Genomic DNA, 9,426 nt, shown 5'->3' on the forward strand with positions numbered 1-9,426 from the left:
TACTTAACTCCTACCATCTAGGAACGTCCAGCTTAAGACCTTCCTCTTTAGGAAGCATTCTAAAACAATCCCACTCCTTTGGGTTTGATTTTCAGCTGCCCAAGGATTTGAACTAAATTTTGCACTTCGACAGTCTCCACCCTCATGAATGCATGGAAGATCATAGAATTTCATTTGCCTGTTTGCCTGTTCTTAGAAAGGCTACATCCTACATCCGCCATCACTCATCTAAATCTCTTGGGATCCTTAGCATCAAAGCAGAATATTTTAAATTATCAATCAAGTAAATGCAAACCTAGAAAAATGATGATGCATATTATAAAACCATGGGTCATGTCCCTGCTGAGTCTCACATGTCTTCACAGATCTTTAAGGCTGAACAGTGGTGTAACATCTAAAGCAGGGTACCAAGAGCAGGTTAGCATATCTGTGCTGTTGGTCCACACCCTCCATCATTCCAATACCTTGAAGTGTAGATCAAATATACTACATGCCTGGCCAGAAACTAGTATAAGTCATGAACATACCGAGAAGGCTGTGAACCCATGCAATTTAAAAGGGTAGATTCCAACATCCCCTGTGATCAAGAACCCTCCTCCCACAGGTACTAAGTCAGTCCCTCTACAGATATCAGCAAGAAAGTCAGTTGTAACCACTTCTGCCCCCTCCCACTTCCTACCTCCCATCCCTGTGATCTGATTCAACTTATCAATCCTCAATGAACATTTGCATCCCTTCCACTGGCAAGCCCTCTGCTAGCCCTGTTATCCCTTGATCTTAAGGTCTCACAGAGACTGACAAGCACATCAACTGAAAAATGGAATATAAATATGCATCTGACTTAGTGGAGACAGAGAAGGAATGTTCGATCCCATGGGGTAAGGGGAGGGAAAAGAGCTTGTGCTTAGAATCAAAGGGCAGGGGTGGAATTCAATAAAGGCACTGGGGTGGTTAAGCTATTCAAATGTTTTGTTTCAGGTAAGGAGGAGGAGAAAGGAGGAGGAGAGGAGGGTTTTTTTTTTTGGGGGGGGGGGGTGGGGAGCAGGAGTTGTTTTGTATTGCTTTGTCTTTCTAACCCTTATCTCATTTTGGAAACTCCCTCTGGTGACCAGAACACCAGGTATAATCACAGTAAACTTAGGACCAAAGAATGCAGAGTTTGAGATTGCAAGGAGGGCATGCAAAAGTCATGTAATACTATGCTTGGTCCTTACACCATTGGAATATAGACTTACATGCACTCTTTATTCATTCATTTATTCACTCAATCAATGTCTACAGACCACTTACTAAGTTCCAAGGTGCTGTGCCAGGCATCAGTGATATCTCACGAATGGGCAATTCTTGTCTTGGCTCTCATGAAATACACAGCTCAGTGAGGAAGATAGTCGATCAGATAATCACAAAAGACAAGGCATCAATATTTACTATAAAAGGACCATGATAAAAAGTATCAAGCACTGAAATTCCCTGCAACTGGAGGGCTTCATTGAGTCAATGACTTCTCAGCTGAAGTCTAGAGAAAGGAAATAATAATAAGAAACACATTCCTGGGAGTTCACACAGAAAACTTCTAAATGCATCAGTGCTTCAAGGTTCCCCTACAGCGGCTTCCCAGCTCCAAATGGGAAAGCTCATCCCAGTCTGAAACACTGAAAAGGTAACTTGGCTTCTGCCTCAACATCTGCAAAAAGAGCTTCAAGCAGAGTAACTGCCCTGCCTTCTTGCTAGAGTAGTCTGATGAATCATATCAAAGAAGAGCTGTTTGTAAAGTCTGAGACAAGATCAAAATGCCATTTTCCCCTCCAAAGGCAGCATGTGTTTTGCAAGGAAATCTCTGCGATTATCTACCAGGGAAATTTCTAGTCCAGAAATAGACATCACACTGAGTTTCCACTGAAATTGAAACCCAAAAAGCAAGGATGCCCAAGGCAGGGGTTGTAATCTGCAGGTTACAGTGAGGGTTAATGCCAGTCCTCCTATCAGATATGCATAAACATTCTCCAGTAGTAGAATTAAAAGGGAAGTTACTCTAGCAGATGTTTTCAAATTAGCCAAATCCATGTCAGGGAGTAAAATGAAGCGGCAGAGCTGGAAATGTGCCTGGAGAGGGAGAGACCTTCCCACAAGCTGCCTGATGGAGCCACTGAAATACCCCTGAGCTCTCCCGGTGAGGATGGGAGTGCGGGAGTGGAGAGAGAGGTCCCAGCACGAATCCTTCTCTCCTAATTGCTCATCCATGACTCCAACGAGACCACTGCTCTATTGAATGCTAGGATATCCGCACAGGATCGGGCAGCTCATACACTGCCAAACCACAGTCTTCACACTTGCTTTTTAGGCTGCTGCCTACAAATTCGACAAGAAACGTTGGGAGAAGATACAGAAATTGTCCATGATGACAGAGGAGCAAACTGTGATACGTGAATGTGAAAATGAACAGTTCAGTCTCGGGCAAATCCCAGGAGAAGGGATGGTGTGCATCTTCACAGGAGATCCAGGGCAGCGACACCTAGTTCACAGAAACCCCAAACAGGACAATGATGATCCCACTACACAGTGCTCACCTACCCAAGAGGAAAAAAGGCCCAAGAATCTGAGCCAAAAATCTGTGGCTACATAATCCAGAGGGCTTCCTGCATCCTGGGTGCGAGCTGGGCCCCCACCTGGGCTGTCACTTGTTACCCAGTAATCACCACCTCCCACAGAAGGAGAAAACAATAAACACCATCCAGGAAAAACCTTAGGTCAATAGAAGCAGAGACTATCTCCAGCTTTTCATTGGTACACCAGCTGTCTGGCCCTACCACAGTCCAGAGTGAAAGATGTAACATTTCTGGGTCAGTGTATTTCATATGCAACACCAATTTCTGCACAATCACAGAGGGGAAGAAAAGTCCTCAAAGAAAAGCCACTCACCATGTTTAACCACCTTATAACCAAAATCCATTTTTTTCTGTCCTCCACCATATGCTTTCCTTTTCAGGGTTACCAAAAGAAAAAAAGAAGTAGCCAATTACATAGGGCAGGAGGAGAAAGGGACAACAGAGGACGAGATGGCTGGGTGGCATCACCAACTCAATGTGACATGAGTTTGAGCAAAGTCCGGGAGGTAGTAAAGGACAGGGAAACCTGGTCTGCTGCAGTCCGTGGGGTCACCAAGAGTTGGACATGTATATATATCAGGGCTTCCCAGGTGGTGCAGTGGTGAAGAGTCTGCCTGCCAATGCAGGAGACACCAGAGACATGGGTTTGATCCCTGGATTGGGAACATCTCCTGGAGAAGGGAGTGGCAACCCACTCCAGTATTCTTGCCTGGAGCATTCCATGAAGAGAAGAGCCTGGCAGGCTATGGTCCATAGGGTCACTAAGAGTTGGACACAACTGAAGCAACTGAGTGTACACACACACACACACACACACACACACACACACACACACGTATGCTGTATGCATCAATGGTATATTATATAGAGCAAATATGCATTTTGCCTAAGCCAAAGAGGTATGTGTTAGAAGAAAAGGAACTGGTAGCTGGTATCTCAAACAACGAGTTATCAGTGGGTGTTTAATAAAGAGGAAGACTGACAGTTCTAAATCCTCCCCTGTGCTAGAAGAACAGTTTAGACCTTCCTAGAAACCCCATCTTTGACAATTCCGGAGAGACCACACAGTGAAAGTCACCTTCATTGGGCAGTAACAGGAAGCAGGCTACACATGCCCTGTGATTAAAAAAAAAAAAAAAAAAAAAAAGGAAGAAGGTCAAAGAAGACATTATTCCTTTCTTCGAAAATGAAGAATTACAAGCCCCAAGAATCTTCTGGAAATAAGAGACAACACAAAACATTATGGGGTGCTTTTGAACCTCCAAGTGTATCAGCAACACAAAATTTTTAGAATTCTAGAAAATGGTCTTCTTGTGATTATGTTTCTATAAAATAAAAATGTACAAAGAAAACAGCATCTCATAGACATAAGCTATAAGTGTGGGAGTCGAGGATTGGAGACAAGGGTTTCGATTTTTCCAAAGTTCTTTAATGATGCTCTTTTAACTGGGTAAAGGAGAAAAAGAAACAAAAGAACTTACAACTACCATCCTTTCCTTAAATTAACCCAGGAGAGGCAAGCGTGGTTTCTATAGAGATGAAATATTCATGACAGTCTTCCAATGGAATGCCTCCTAAAAAGAGACAGATTCTTCTGCGTGTAGCAGAGTTGCTCTGATTAAAGGTAGAACAATTTGTGGGAATGATCCAGAAGACACCATCATGTGAATTTGACTCCGTCATAGAAAACTCACTATGAAAACACACATTTAGATGGCATTTTATTATTCTTTCTGAATCTGAAATAGTACATGAAATCAAAGTCAGAATGGTGAACCCTGTTTTCAGAAGTTGCTATTCAAAGAATATGTTACTTGTCTCAATTGAGTTGTAGCAGGAACTATTACTAGGCTACAAATCTCTAAAGGAGTACTTAAAACTCCATTTCCCTTCTTCACAATTTTGAATTTATACTTAAAAATTAATCAATCTAGACGGCTATGTGGAACAAAGGCATACATACCTAACAGAATTACATCAAAGAGCATGCAATTTGTATTTCCGAATCTGATTCAATAAAATACTTAAGCTTAGACAGACTTAGAAAGTAGAACAACTTACAGTTCAGTCTATATCTCTGTATGGGCCACATGATATTTTGAGAAGGTGGTCTTGAATTCAATAATCACTCATATCAAGGTTTTAGTCCTGGCGGAACAAAGTTTATACTGAAGGAAAAATTACAGATGCTAAACCAAGAAAATTCCCCACAAGGAATACTCAAGTATTATTCCCCTCAAAGCACAATTGCTAGTGTGTGATTTGAAGAGTTGTCAGAAAATGACTCCATAATTTTTTAAAGAATCTGTTTACCAGTTCATTTTGCCAGTATTTATATCATCTATAATTTCTGAGACCAAATATTTTATTTGGCAAACTAGCCTTAGATAGAAATATACAGGGAAACAGACAGATGTAATTTTCGAAATAGCCTGTATTTGAAGGCACTCAAGTCTCTTCTCATATAAGTAGCTAATAGTTTCTCTTAAGTGAGTCATTTAACAGTCATGGAATTATAGATCTAGAACTAGGAATATTTCAAGGCAGTGACTTTACTGTAGCAACTTTAAACTGAACTAATACATCCAAGGAAATTATTAACAAGGCCATTGATACTAGACTTGTATGAACTTTCCTGTTTCATGCCAGAATATGAATTTTCTGAACCAAGGGTAGCTTTTGTCAACTAATCGTTTAAACTTCATATGTTTTGCAAGATATTCGATATTTCTTTACGACTTTGGGTTTCCTTTTTTAAAATGTAAGCAAAACTTTATCCTTTGACATTAGATAAATCAGGATACTTGTAACATCTCTTGCCTTCCTGTCATTTCCGTTCAAGTTGGGATAAAGATTGCCGCTATACATGCAAAATTACATAGGCCAATAGAAAGTTGCTCCCTGAAGCCGAAATTCGGCTATAAATAACAGACAAAAGGCAGTTAACTCCTTCCTGTTTTTTTTTTTTTTTTTTAAGATGACAATTTGCAAAATGTTTGCATTTGGTCCTAACATTGCTTTCCAGGCTCTGAACATTCCTCATCCCAGGGTCTGACTATAAGCCAGACTGATCCATCATCACTTTACAAAGCCATCTGCGAAGACTATAAAAGCTAAAGCTCCGTCTTCAGTTGTTACTTTTATTATACACCTTTCATCACTGTAATTCCATAACTTCACGCGTTATGCTGGGGGACGGGGGGGTGGGGGAGACAGAGAGCAGCGATCTCTCAAGAACAGAACCAGCTCACCGTGTCAGGAGGGGACAGTCTCGCCAGAGTCCAGAAAGGAGATAACCTCTCACTCTCGGTGGCAAGGGGCGGGGGTGGGTGGGGGGCTGTCCCGGCCTTCTCCCCGCCTCAAACCCCCTCCCCTATCCGACAGAAAATTCCGCAGCCTCCAGACCAGGAGGGGAGGCGAGCCCGGGGGAGGGAGCGCGGGGCGGAAACAGCGCCGGCATCGGGCACCTGAGCTGCCCCTTCCCACCGCCTCCCGTGGCCACAGCACCAGGCGAGGCGCGCAGCCTCTCAGCCCTGCGGGCTGAATTTCCATTTTCGCGCCCCCCAGACCGGAGGTCCAACCCCCGCAGCTGCGGCGGCCCCTCCAGGAAAGCGCAATTTTTATCCCTCCGGGCCCAGAGGAGGGGTCCCTGCCTGGTCCCGGCTCATCCAGGCTAGTTCAGTTCCCTGAACACCCGCCGCGCCGAGACTGGCCAGGAACTGGCCTCGGCCTCGGCCGCGGGCAGGGGGCGACTCTCCGGCGATCGCTCCCTAGGACCGCGTTTCTCCGCGTGTCTATCTGAATCTCTGTGTCTCCCTGTGTGCCTCTGTCTCTCTTTGTGTCTCTGCTTCTCTGGCTTTCTCTCTCTTTCTTGCTTGCTTGCTTGCTTGCGCGCGCGCACACACACACACACACACACACACACACACATATTCACACAGGGGAGGGGGCTGTCTCCACTCCCAAAGCCAAAATGTCACCCAGAAAACAAGTGCAACAACTTGCTTCGCCCACGACTCGGGAGCCGGTGGAGAAAGGCCCTGCAGCGAGCAGCCCCCTCCTCCCCGGCAAGGTGCTCGGGGTTGGGGGCGGGGGGCGGGAAAGCGGCCGGTGGACGTGCCGGGGACGGCCGTTCGGCTCCCCTCCCCCTCTGAGACCCCGTCGCAATTAGAAATCCGTCCGCTGCCCTGCCCAGGGGTGGGGTGCGGGGGGCGGTTAGTCGCGAGGACCGCACACCCGGAGAGGGGCGCGCCGGCCCCCGGCTCTCCAGGGGTCGCAGAAGTGCGCCCCAGGCGGCGGAAGGGGAAGGAGAAGCCGGCTAGCGGTCCGGGGAGCCCAGCCCGGAGTCCCTCCACCGGCAAGAGCAGCGGCGACCGCGCAGCGGGGGAAAAGCCACCGGGAACTCGCGGTGGCGGCGGCCCGGGCTCCGGTGGCCCCGGCCGCAAGCGCACGCCCCAGCCCCCGGCGCAGCCCGGCGTTACCTTGCCGCTGCCCGCAGTCCGGCCCTCGCTCGCCGCGGCCGTCCGTCGGTTCCCGCGAGCTTCGGAGGCAGGACGAAAGAGGTGTCCCCGTGGCTGGGACAGGCTCTCAGCGACGCGAGGCGAAGGACTCGAGAGAGGAGCTGAGGCGGCTGCGACCGCTCCCGCTGCGGATGCCGCCGATTCCCCGGGGCCGGAGGTGTCGGAGAGGCCGGGTCCTCGGGATTGCGGCGCCCGGAGCGCAGCGCTCGCCTCTGGCGCGGAGGCTCAGTGGCGGGACGCGGCGGGCTGGGGCGGCGAGGCTGGGCTGGTCACCCGCCCCTGGGTGCATGTTAATACGGTGGGGAGGAGGAGTCCCGCGCTTCCTCCGCCCAACCGCCGGAGCCGGCGGGCGAGTGACGGCCGAGGCCCGGAGCCCGCGCTCCCACCCGCCCCGGCTACTACGGTGCGGCCACCAGCCCTGGCCCCGGCCCGGCACGTGCGCCCGGGCCGCGGGGAGGCGCCCGGCGTCCTGCGGGTGATGCCCGCTCCGCCTCCGGGCGGCAAGTGCGCTCACACGGGACGCAGAGGCCAGCCCCGCATCCCAGCGAAGGAACCCGGAGGCGGCCGCGCGTTGGTGGGCGTGCCCCGTGCGTTCCCCGGCGCTGCATCCGCGGAGAATGGAACCTGCCCCGCCTCACCTGCCAGCTCTGGTCCCCTAATCTTATCAGGAGCGCTCCACACTTTATATAGGAGATCACGTAGGCGGGTAAAGGGTTTGCCCTTTTCTCTCCATCCTCGGGGTCCCTAGTAGAATTTTTGAAAACGCAGTCGCCAGGGAGGAGCCCGGGTTGTGGACCTAGTCTAGACTCACCAGGACCGACGGCTCACACCCGGGGCCCTTACTTCCAAACAGTTATTCCTCAGAGCCTCAGTTTCCCCATCTGTACAACGAAGGCTCTTGGGGGCGGGAAGGAGGATTGTGGATTAGATTACACAATATATATTCCACCGGTTTCTCTAGGTATTTAGAGAAAACCAAAAGTAATTAGGGAAATGAATCCCTTTTCTTCCTGTCTTCTGACCTCAGTAAACGCTCAGCACTCCATTTCAACTGCATTTGGGAGCCACGCCCATTCGCACAGGCTGAGGACCACAAGGCCACGAGCTCTGAAAGTAAAAAACATCCGTAAGTCTTCTAAGTAAGAACAGAAATAAATCTTCTGTGAATAGGTGAGATTTGGGTCAAAGAGAGAACGGAGTCAATCAATTAAGTGTTTATTGAGCTCCTGCTCAACCCACTTAAGTACTAGGTTCTGGATGATAAAAGTTAAAATAGAGGTTAATCACCGTCTTCCGTTTTCCCTCTACTCAATAAAGAATGGGCAACTTCACGGAGAAGGTCTGTCCTTTGTTCTACGGCTTCCAGAGAGAACATTATGCCGGAGAGTATATAATCTTCTTTATGTAATTGTACCCATAAACTTATAGCATAATATTTAGCATCTGCTTTGTGTGATATCTAATTATAAATATTAATAGAATATCCTTTTTAAAGAAAACACTTCTAAAAATGCAGAGAAGTGAAAAACAGTTTCCATAAAAATATGACTCAGATAAATAATCACTTTTCCGCAATTTCACTGAGTGATTTTCCATTAAAGAGGGGAAAAAAATCTTTAAACCACTAAACACTCAAAGAAATGGAGGTAAATCCTCAGAATAGTAGTACCATGATTATAATGCTTTAACAAAGCTCCGAAGGATATTGGCAGCCAATTCCAGAGTGACTATGTAGGAGCATTTATTTTTCAAATAAGACTCCATTCAGTTCAGTTCAGTTGCTCAGTCATGTCCGACTCTCTGCGACCCCATGGACCCAGCACACCAGGCCTCCCTATCCATCACCAAGACGCCATGAAAAGGCCAAATACTGACATAGGAAAAATAGCCTTCATAATCTAGAGAGAGCAAACTACCTTGCATTCCCAGTTTTGTAAGTATGTTTAATCCACAGAATTTTTAAAGTGGTCACATAAATAAGAAGACCATTATAACTGTCAGGCCCTAAATCAAATTAGGTGACTTCAGTGAATAAATTTGCTTGAGCAGAAAATCAATTTTCCTACAAAATTCTTATGGTAGATTCAACCAGGCAACAACAATATTTATATAACCCCGCTATTGTTAGTGCTTACTGATTGTTAGTGACAGAAACCTAACTTGGCAAACTAAAAAGTATTTATTGGAAAGATATTGAAAACTTTGCAGTCTTCAAACAGGCAGAGTTTGAGGCAATACTGTAGCTCTAGGAAGTTAGAAAGAGCAGTTTTGTTTAGTGTTGCAGTCAATGAAATTTACAG

General features: G+C 47.1%; 1 protein-coding gene across 1 annotated transcript in view; it reads right to left on the reverse strand.

Moving 5' to 3' along the window:
* DLGAP1 (DLG associated protein 1) overlaps nt 1-7,171 on the reverse strand; it is a 754,315-nt gene extending 747,144 nt beyond the window's left edge. The window contains exon 1 of the mRNA XM_061130894.1: nt 7,088-7,171. The gene's annotated coding sequence lies outside the window, so the exon portion shown is untranslated. The remainder of the gene's footprint in view (nt 1-7,087) is intronic.
* Between the last annotated feature and the right edge of the window lie 2,255 nt (nt 7,172-9,426).

The sequence above is a fragment of the Dama dama genome, chromosome 27 (genome assembly GCF_033118175.1).
Source record: "Dama dama isolate Ldn47 chromosome 27, ASM3311817v1, whole genome shotgun sequence".
Classification (NCBI taxonomy): Eukaryota; Metazoa; Chordata; class Mammalia; order Artiodactyla; family Cervidae; genus Dama; species Dama dama.